Raw genomic sequence first — 12,569 nt, forward strand, 5'->3', positions numbered from 1 at the left:
TGGGGTGAGTATAGGGACAATATTATATTTTATTAATTATTTCGAGTACACAAAAGTGATTTGAATAGGCAACAGCAGAGGTATATTTGTAAACGCCCTGAACCAGCTACATTACGCGGGGTGAAGAATAGGTGACGAAATTATTACCAACGAATACCATTAATACATGAAAATAACACACCATTTTAGTTTTTTTTTTCGGACTGCTCTAATGCTGTTGGCCGTAACTGGCCTTTACAGCTTCACCGGACGTTAGGGGCGAGTGCAGATGGCACTCCAAACCCGCGGAAGGACTTATGGAGCGGCTGAAGGCCAACTCCTGCCTGACGGATACGACTTTAGTCTGAGGGCACCACTAGGGGTTCGAACCTCGGCTCAGGCTCGTAATTTCGATCCCCGTTTGAATTGGACGGGGGATCGATCGGAGAGGAATTGAATCAGCAACTCATCAAAAGTAGCGTACTTAATCGCTAGACTATCGAGGTCATCTATAATCTTTAAGTTAAATGTATATAATTCGTTAATTTACTATTACAATACTTGTGAATATTTTAATAATTATTAATGTCTTTGCTAGTTATAGAATAATAAATTCCACAATCATTGAACACATTTAAGTTAGCGCGCGTATACACTGTAACTTACCTTATCTGTCAAAGGAGACATATCTTACAAAGCAAGCTGCTTGGCAGCTTAAATAGGTGAGCCATAGATGAAGTAGCCGGTTATGTACAAACTTCATACAAAGTTTACCTCGATATATAAAAAAACTAGATGACCCAGCAAACGTTGTTATGCCATATAAATTAAAATCGCTATTAAAAAATAGAGGTTCGTGATAGTAGGGTGAAAATTTAGGGTTGTATGTATTTTTAATGCCGCATTATAAAACAGAATAAGAATTTTAGTCTAAAATATAAATAAATGAAAAATATATAGTAGCCGATTTTCAAACGTACTGAATATGCATATAAAATTTAAAAAAAAATGCTCTAACCGTTTCATAGGAATATGGTAACTGACATATGACACGAGAATTTTATATATCAGATATAAGCATATTTTATCGTTGAAAAGAAACCAACCACTCGCAAAATCAACTTTGATGCAATCGAATGTTGAAGTTAAATTGTGTGTCACGTCCATTTCGTAAACTACGGAACTGGCTGTTCTTAAAATTACATAAAAATTGACTTTTACGATGGAAATGCAATAAATTTTATTATTGTTATTCAGAACTACCAAAGTTTATTGCCTTAAGAGTTATATGTCCTGTGACCACCCTTTGCCAAAACATGGGACGGCAAAATAATGGGGTATTTAGAATATATACAGTATTGATCGTATATATAGATAGTATAGAGGAGTATATAGTAAAGAAAATTATTTATTCAAGTAAAAGTTTATTTATATAAGTATTTTTTTTTAAGTGCTTAAATTTAAGTAGTTTTCAATAGTCATACTTATTTTTTTAATCTACCGCTCATTCGGAAAACTTTCACATCACAAGAAGAACGAGCAAGAAAATTACGTGTTCCAGTTTTAAATTGAAATATATGAATACAAAGTATCAACTAGCACTAATTTATTAAAATCGAAATACATATATACATAATAACAATAAATCAGTCGTAGTGATTAGACCAGTCTCTACAAGCAGCTCTAGTTCACGTGTATGGTGGAAGAACCAACCATTACTGCGCTCGACCATATTTTCTCACGAGACTACATCATGGAGTTTTTCAAGAAGAGTATATTAAGGTTTCTAAAGGGTCAGCAACGCGCACGGGATATCCCTGGTGTTTCAAGCGTCCATAGGCTACAGTAACCATTTACCGTCAGACGGGCCGTATGCTTGTTTGCCACTATCGTAATATAAAAAAAAGAGAGCCCAATAACCCGGCCTACCACGCCGCCACGAGTCTGTCTGTTTTTGAGTTTGTTATACATTATCCTGTCTTGTATGAAACGCATGGTCACATTAGTAATACGGATACATAACTATTGATTTGGTATATTTTTATGGTGTCTGTGATTCCGAGTCATATTTACGAGCGTTTCCAATAACTAAACCCTGATAAGACATCGACCACTTCTAATTACTGGCGATACAAGATGCAGTCCTTAATTAACTAACGCTATACTCTTAGTAAAGTAAAATATACTTTATTAGTAGGTGAACAGAAAACAAAATCGATCTACATCAGCAATCTCTGCTGCTTTGCAAAGTTTCTGTTGGTAGTGTAAGATATGGTAGTGAAATTACAGGGTTTAATATTGACGCAGCTCCATCTACTCCCAAGCTAAGCAGAGCTTGTATTATGAGCACTAGATTACTGATAGATTTATCTAAATATATATTTTTTGTAAATACATATATAATATATATAAAAAATAGATATAATTATTAAAAATCATGGTATCTTACCACGTTTTACATTTATTGAGTTCCCGATATTTCGACAGGGTAAACTGAAGTACTCTTCAGTTTACCCGGAACTCAATAAATATTCAACATAAGATACCGAGATTTTTACTAATTATATGTATAAATAATGACCCCGTAAAATTTTAAAGAGTATATATATACATAGAAAACACCCAGACCACTACAAACCATCATTTGTATTCGTGAGTATGATATGATACACATATTTGAACTGTGTGAAGAATCGACTCTGCGACCATTGAGTAGAATGTATCACAGATTATAAGCAAAGACGCTACTACACCTATTAGTATAAGCCCTTTCCCAAAGAATGGGGACTAAACTTTTAACACGACATGAAAAATATGCTTTGCTTAGGGGAGAAAGGTGTTGTTGGTAATAGAGCCTGATGATCCCATGATGCTAGCAATGCACCATGTAAGGCTGTCCTTCAGACGGTTGCTCCTGGAAACCATCATCATCTGCTTCTTCCTTATCCCATTTATTTGTGGTCGGCGTAATATGTTTTTCTCTTCCATTCATCCCTATTCGCAGTCATCGCGTTATTTACTTCCTTTCTTACCATATCATCTTTCACACAGTCCATACATCTCTTTTTCGGCCTTCCTCTGCCCTTATAACCATCCACATTCATATGTAACGCCTTTCTTAAAATATTATCCTCGTTCCTACGCATTACATGTCCATACCATGATAGACGATTACTCTTCAACCTCTCTGACACCGGCGCCACTTTCATACTTCCTCTAATGCTCCTGGAAACCATCGTGATAAATTTCTGGTAAATTTATTACTATGGGCTAACTGACCTGACCTCATGGTAATTTTCTCATTCTCCACTGTTGCCAGTGTTTTCTGTTAGAGGATGCGGTTGCACCATTGCGTTAAAATATATGAATATTTTTTTTTAGTTTATTTAAAGGAAATTTATATAAGTATATATTTTGTGCCATAATCTTTTCACACAAACGTAATGTTATGTACTATAATACAATGCGTTGAAATATTCTTATTTCTTACTATGAAATGAAAACTGGAGCGAAATAAAATTAACGACCGGCAGAAGATTACTCTAGTTATAATGAATTTCAATAAAATTACATTGTAACCCAATGGTTACTGCTCAATAGCAGAAGATAAAACGACTTAAAAATAAAAGCATTTACCTAAGTAGCCGTTTTCGAGATTGCGATTACCTACTGGTTTACTATACTGACTTATTTATAGTACTGCAAAGATAGAAAGATCAAATCTGTCGGACATCAAATAAATTAACCTGTTTAAATTTCGAACTCTCTATAGAAAATAGAAACTGCTTTCTATATTTATATCTATGCCCGGTAAGGGATCTGGAGAAAAGAAAAAAGTGTGAAGTTTTATTATATTTCATTTACATGTAACATGCTCAGATATTATAAAAAAAAATATACATAAAAAATCAAGCTGACCCACTGAACTCCCTACCGCATCAGAAGTAAATAATGTTAAAGAGTATTTTTTTTTGGGGTTGCGCTATAAATTTCTGAACGGTATTTGACAGATACCAACAGTTTGCAAGCGGATAATCAAATTACTGTTTTCCATACAATTTCTTCATATTTTCTCACCACTTAAACTTTCCTTCTAAAATATTTAAAAACCAAAACCAGCTGTTTTCTTGTTCTCTAGTTTTAGCAGGACTAACCAGCATCATTCCATTTTAATATATAAGAAAATAAATAACATTTGATGCAACAACAACAAAATTAGGCATTTAAAAGTTGTTTGAATATATTCTAAAACAACTATTTCAGCCCCGCTACTTCCTCTGCATCACACTTACATGACATTTATCATTTTATTTCGCCCAATTTACATAATATCTTTAAAATTATAGCCTATCTATTATTCTGATGTATAAGCTATATTACTGTAAAGTTTCATCAAAATCCGTTAAGTAGTTTTTGCGTGAAAGAGTAACAAACATCCATCCATACTCACAAACTTTCGTGTTTATAATATTATAAACTGACCCGTGCAACTTCATCGCTCTATTTAGATACATTATATCTTTTTAAATCATAGCCTATTGTAACGATCGCCCCTTTCCCTAATAAAATTTTTGGATAATATTTTAACCTCTTCTTCTAATTAATTGGATAATATAATAATTATTTAAATATATAGATCAGAAACGAGAACACTCAATCATTTGGCCATATAAATAATAATATGTGATCGTCTAGTATCGGAGGACCTGTTGTGTATGTGTAGTAACTATAGATTCTTTGATTGGTATATGACGGAGTAATAACTACGAGATAAATACATATCTCGATAATACAAAGTATATGTTATGAATAATAATTATACAGTAAATAATTTAAAGTGAAATCATTATGGTTTTAATAATTAAGAGGGCCCCCTAAGGGGCAGAGGAGACTGGCTCCATCCACACGCCAAGCCTCAAGTGGAAGACTCACCAACTAACTTGTTCCTTCCCCCTTGAATATGGAATATGCAAAGTAGGATTGCGATATACACCATTTGAAGGTGAGATGGGATGAGTATTCTCAGCACCAAAACAAGTTTAGTTTATATTATTAAATCAACATTACAAGTGGCTTCACCAAGCTTGTGATGCTTCAAGTAGATAAATAAAGATATAGTTGCCAAAGGCAAATCGAACTGAATTCAGGATCACTCACGACACAGAAGCTTACTTATGGATATTGACCCCTTCAGTTCCATGAGGCGATAGAGAGACCGTCAAATAGACTGCCGACCTCGAAACTAAATCCCAGCATCACTCAGTCACAGAGCCCACCTAATGGGGAACACCCCGGCCCCAGTGTGACAGTGGAGATCAGACTGAAGATACGAGTCGTAACAGAAACTAGGAGGTCACTCAAAAGCCAGAACTTACTAATGGATCCCAGTATCCTTTCAGCCCTATAATGTGACATTGGAGATCACCCGTAATTGCAGTACGATAAATATTAGAGTGGTATGATAGCCCGATGCCATCAACACCACAATATTGGTCAATCCAATATATAATGTTGATAATTGCTATATTACAACCATAGCATGTATAATTTATAAATTTCCTTAATACCAAGAATACTCGAGGAAATAAGGATTGTGTATTCGTTAATCAGAGCTAGACTCTGTTATGATTGTTTATATTTAAATAAGATTACTTACATAGCAAAGTAATCATTATATTAGTGAGATATTATAAGCGAGGACTATAAGTCCCAAATCTAAATAGAGATATCTGAATGATCCACATGATGAACCAACCAGAAGATAATGTTTAGTTTATAGAAGGACTGCACGTCCAAATATATATCAGTAAGATTTGATTAATCATATAGTGAAATAATCAGAATAATATAGATAATAATGTCAAAGGTCTATGACATGGATTAAAGTGATGTATGAACATCCACTAGGCGGACAGTCGATGTGATACAGGACCGGAGTCCTTAGATGTAAAGGCCAAAGCCTAATATAATTGATGAAATGATTAGCCATAAAATGGATAATCATAAGTATATATAGATTGAGGACCGAAGCCCATAGAAGTGATTATATTTATGTATACATAAACATATATATATAATATGTATATATAAATTAAAGGACTAAGAGTCCTAATATGCTTAAGTTGAGCATATACACTAAAGTAATTAGTATTTGTTATTAAGGCCAAGGACCTTAAAATAAACTTTTATTTTATTGAATTGATTGGAACAAGGAAAATAATAATAAATATCTTAATTAATAAAGAACAAGTTAACAAAGTCCAATAAGAATTAATAGATACCGGTTTAATTAATAATTATACTTTTATATGTATACGTTTATTAAACCCACTAATTATGATGACGATTTAGGCCCTCATACTGGCCACTGATGGTTCAGGGAGAGAACCACAAGTGGTGCCCGAGACTTGTGACACGGGTGTAGGTTTAAAGGACCCTTTTAAAATGCACTAACACTCACCTTCACTACTTCTGGTAAACTCCCAGATCTCATCTAATAAACCCCCCAATGCGTACAATTTTCACAACTATATATTATAATTAGGCAATTCCACTATTTACGGAAAGCAAAATACGTCTCTATATCTATAAGGGAGTCATATTGAACAGCATTGCTATTGCTTCAGCTGATTAATATAGATAATATTGATTACGGATTAATTCATCTATTATATACATATTTGTGCAGTGTAATAATTTGTATTATATAATAAATGTGATATGTGTCCTAAATCTTTACCTACATAACACCATATGTCCAAGGTAGCAACATATCTCTATATTGATACACCACACATATAACGCACATATAGTAAAGTTCAGGGTGTGAGACCTAGATAACCACATAGTTATCAACTAAACTGAAGTCCCTATTGGTTGTAGAAATCTCCACAGGGATCGTGGTCTAAAACCTTCATTGCGAGCTTTGACCCATCTCTCCTCAAATGATGGAACATGTGACTTCATCATAGATTCATTGATCTGAGCCTCTCTCTCCTCCTGATGAAAACTTCCACAACTAATTCAGAAATTATACTTCCTTACTAAAGCCTCCATAGAGATTTACGGATCATAATATATCATCAAAAACTCTTGGAAAATGTCACTTCAATAGTTCAATCATCGATACAAATATTTTCCTCCTTCTAGTGAAGCCTTCAGTAACCACGAACTCCCCCATGCGACACCTTTTGTAGAATGTATATAATTGTAGTATGGGTAAGTACTAAATCCCAACCAGGCAGTATCCCTCTATTTGAAATAGCAACCTTGCATTACTATCACAAACAAAGAATACTACAAAGCTAGTTATTCAGTGTGAGTAATAAAATATTTGAAATAAATAATTAATAGATGAATTTAGTAAGGGAAATATTTACCGTTTGCAAGTAATTGAATTATTAATAGCTACACAAGTGCAACAAAGTTCTATTATAACTCCATTAGATTACTTTTATTTATTTAAAGTAAATTTGCTATTATCTGATTTCTCATTGTAAATATTAGAATACCTATAAACGTTGAAGATTTTAACATGAGGAAATTCCTTAACATCTAACAAGAAAGTACTAAACTCCAGTATAACGTATATGCCTAAGAAACAAATAAATTAATATAAACCGATACACGAATTTCTAGAGACTATAACGTACGTAAAGATTCAATTATTCTAATATATATTTTACCCGTTGTATGATGTACAATTACATAAGATTTAAGCACATAATAAAACACACAATTTATAGAAAAGGAAATAAACACATGTAGAACCTAAAGAAAATAATTTTATAATACTAACATGCACAAAATAAAACAATAATAGAGAAATAATAAATTCACACAAATGATAAAAAAGGAAATAAACATATGTAATACCTAGAGAAAATGATTTTGTAATACTAACATGCACACAATAACTCAATAATAGAAAATAACAGAATTATACACATGTATGTCTGCATAATAATTTACATGCGCTACGCATGTAACTCAAACCTGCGACTTCAGGAAACAGCGTACATTAAGCCACCAAACCATAGAGGCTCTCAATCTTATTATAACTTTAATATCTAACATTTAAACAAGGCTTAGATTATGGCCATAAGTCTTAACATACATCTAACCGAGTTTAATAATCCTATTATTTGCTATTATAAATTTATCTGGATCAACACATCCTAAATATTATCTTCTCAATAAATTTCAGACTGCCTCATTTAAAGTAAAAGAATTAAATCACTTACCGAGATGCTCGACAGGAACCACTAATAAAATAATTAATTAAACACTTGCTCACCTCACGGTCACTCCCGACTAATCCCTTCTAACACCCATATTGGCTATTTATAGACATTTTTGTTTACCAATGTGTATGTGTTAATAATGATATACATTAGTGTGCGTAAATCAAAGCTATCGTTTTGAGCTGATGAATTCTATGAAATAAGATTGAAACATTTTTTATTTAATATTATTTTTGTATTGTTTTTACGTAAAATTATTTAATATATCTTATTTATTAAACCATATAATGTTTCTATTTATAATTATTTTATTTTTTAAATAATCTAGTTTATAGAAATTAAATCAATGTTTAGTTAGTGAATTAAAGTCCTAAAATGAATTGTTTTTAAAATCTAATACAATTTTTGAACTAAATATTTGTAATATACTTATGGGTATAGGTGAACCGTCACAGCCGACCCCTAATTATCAAGAAGTTCCACCAGAGTGATAATTACAGAAATTTTATATCAGGTTCACCCACTATTATCTAAATTGACAATTTGTTTTATTACCAAAATATGTCTTACCTAATCTTTTGATATAATTTAAGCATTTGTATATTGTATGTAATAATAGAATTATTTACATTTAATAGAAGAATGACCGAACATAACATTTTATACATATATAGAAAATATATTATATAAGTAATATACCACTTGATAAAGGACCATATATATCTATTTGTTCTGTAATAATTTATTATATATTCTCCTACGCATTGAAATTCGTTACTATTGACAATCTAACAAGTACGACATTTGTGTAATATAAAACTACTAATTCCAAAGTAAGAAAACGTTAGTTTATGAATATTTCATTATAGTATGACTTGTTTAATATTATCCTTTCCCTCTGCATGCAAAAATTTCAGTTTCTCTTAATTTTGTAGATATCCAATTTATCAACCGTCCTAATATTTACATATAAAATAAACAACATTGTATCATAAGTTATTTTGGCACAGTTTACGATTATATTATTTTAAATGTGCTGGGTGATCTATTATAATCTAGACTATCTGAAACTAGACAAATCACATTTTGTTCTCTATGCTATGCACTACAATGCCTATGGAGATTTCAATATGTTTGATTTCTTCTATTACTAACTAAATTTAAGTTGTCCCAACCTATTTGATAATACATATGTTGTAATAATATTTCTATCGGCCCTGAATAGTTTTAAATTTATTTTTAATCAACCCCTAAACTCATGTTTACTTACTACACACATATGATAATATAATTACTAAACTCTGATTATTTAAATAAATATTAATTTGTAATAATTGTTTTTCTATCGAGAACCAACTTTTAATAATTTCGAAAAATAATGATATAATAATTAATTTGAGACAACTATTATTTATATAATTAATTATTTATTGTCAGTATTTCTATCGACCCCCGACAGGTTCTAATTTATAAACGACCCTTCAAACTATAACGTAGTAACTAGTTTACTACATTTATATATTATCAAATTATTTATTTTATCCGCCCCCCAACATTTTAATATATAAACGACCCCAACCATTTAGTAATTTCGGAAAACAATAACATAGTAACTAATTTGACACATATAGTATATTTGTTGTAATTATTCTATCGCCCCCCAACAGTCTTAATTTATAAGCGACCCCCAAACCTTTAGTAATTTTGAAAAAAATAAAATATAGTAATAACGATTTCCGTATGTAATGACGTAATCTGTCAGCAATTTTATTGATACTGTCAACTATCATTTTACAACATAAATGCAACTTACAAATTGATAAAAAAATATTTCTATCGATTATCGAATTAATAACCTCGTTGCTAAACAATTAGATTCGGAATACCTTCGTAACTACCTTGATATCTATTGAGGAGGAAGAAAAATGATTTATATAAACTATGCCTGTATATGTATATTCAATAATATTAAATATAGTTACAATACATTTTTTTTTTTTTTACTTGTTTGAACGCAATGAAGTTTGTTTGATTAATCCAATAATTTAAAATACAGCTGCTAGATGGCGCAAAATGTTGATATTTTATTTATTTATTTTATAAAAATAATAGTTTTTCTTTATAAGTAAAACCTCCTATGTTCATTCTAATATCTACATGTGTACAAAATGTCATGATAATCGGTTCAGTAATCTTTCTCGTGAAAGTGTATGTTCATTCTAATATTTCCATGTGTACAAAATTTGAAGATGATCGGTTCAGTAACCTTTTTCGTGAAAGTTCATATTAGTGTTTCCACTATGAAGTACTGAGAGATAAGGTAAGTGGACTGTATGGAGAGAAATAAGGGAACAATTTATTCCTAATACCTAAGTTCCATCTCACCGGGCACATGACAGTGAAGATCTGCAAGCGATAAGTCGATTAAACATGAATTAATTATGACTTATTACAGATTTAATTATTGAGTATAGGTAGCTGATCGGTAATACAATTGACCACTGTTATAGTGAAACTTTGTTTATTATGCTTAGCGTTGATTATTTATATAAGTAGCCGATCGGTAATACAATTGACCAGCAACAAGACCACTGTTATAGTGAAACTGTTTATTATGTTTAGCGTTTATTTATTTAACATAGCCGCGTAGTTAATCCGATACTTTCTAACAATGAATTCATAAACAGTATAATGTCTAACAATAAGTTCAACTGTCTATAACAATCAAAGATTATGTTGCGAAGTGCTAACTAAAAGGTACAGAATGGTACACATTATATTTTGTTTGATTATAGTTGAGAACAATAACAGACGTGATAAACAAAAGTACCTCTGTTCTTAGTTTATTCGATGGCCACATAACAAGGATTCAAATTATATTACGATGCAATTAAACAATCAACAGGCACATAACTAATACTGTTCCGAAGTATTTTATATAGAACAAAGAGCACAATGACTAGTTGTATATTTATATTCAATGTTTATATTTATTTATGTTATTTATTATTCTTCCTAGTATATGTAATTGGTTTGGCTGTTGTACCGCTGAATTTATAAATTGAAATGTTTTTGTGTTGAATTACAACTTTAACAGAACGAGTTTATATAGTTTTACATGATTACCTCTCAATAAATCGGAATAAAATGACAACTGAGAATTAGATACATAATATATAAAAAATTGAGTTTTTAATAGTCAGTTAATTTTCAATAGTTTAACAAACCTAATATTCCACTAATTACCTAATTTATTCGTAAATTTATTTTCATAATACTATTACGTTTAAATTACATATTATTGCTACTCTCATCATATTTTAAAACCAATTCACTCAGTCACAGACGCCAATTGTGATCAAGTGTTCGCAATGATCTATTTTAATAAAAATTAGCCATAACCCTATCCTGAAATCCTGATATCCTGGTAAGCTTCTATCCTTTCACTATAATATCCTGAAATTCTGATATCCTGGTCACGGCACCAATTGTAACGTTTGCCCCTTTCCCTAATAAAATTTTTGGATAATATTTTAACCTCTTCTTCTAATTAATTGGATAATATAATAATTATTTAAATATATAGATCAGAAACGAGAACACTCAATCATTTGGCCATATAAATAATAATATGTGATCGTCTAGTATCGGAGGACCTGTTGTGTATGTGTAGTAACTATAGATTCTTTGATTGGTATATGACGGAGTAATAACTACGAGATAAATACATATCTCGATAATACAAAGTATATGTTATGAATAATAATTATACAGTAAATAATTTAAAGTGAAATCATTATGGTTTTAATAATTAAGAGGGCCCCCTAAGGGGCAGAGGAGACTGGCTCCATCCACACGCCAAGCCTCAAGTGGAAGACTCACCAACTAACTTGTTCCTTCCCCCTTGAATATGGAATATGCAAAGTAGGATTGCGATATACACCATTTGAAGGTGAGATGGGATGAGTATTCTCAGCACCAAAACAAGTTTAGTTTATATTATTAAATCAACATTACAAGTGGCTTCACCAAGCTTGTGATGCTTCAAGTAGATAAATAAAGATATAGTTGCCAAAGGCAAATCGAACTGAATTCAGGATCACTCACGACACAGAAGCTTACTTATGGATATTGACCCCTTCAGTTCCATGAGGCGATAGAGAGACCGTCAAATAGACTGCCGACCTCGAAACTAAATCCCAGCATCACTCAGTCACAGAGCCCACCTAATGGGGAACACCCCGGCCCCAGTGTGACAGTGGAGATCAGACTGAAGATACGAGTCGTAACAGAAACTAGGAGGTCACTCAAAAGCCAGAACTTACTAATGGATCCCAGTATCCTTTC

The sequence above is a fragment of the Achroia grisella genome, unplaced genomic scaffold (assembly GCF_030625045.1).
Source record: "Achroia grisella isolate CSIRO2021 unplaced genomic scaffold, CSIRO_AGI_Agris_v1 utg821, whole genome shotgun sequence".
Classification (NCBI taxonomy): Eukaryota; Metazoa; Arthropoda; class Insecta; order Lepidoptera; family Pyralidae; genus Achroia; species Achroia grisella.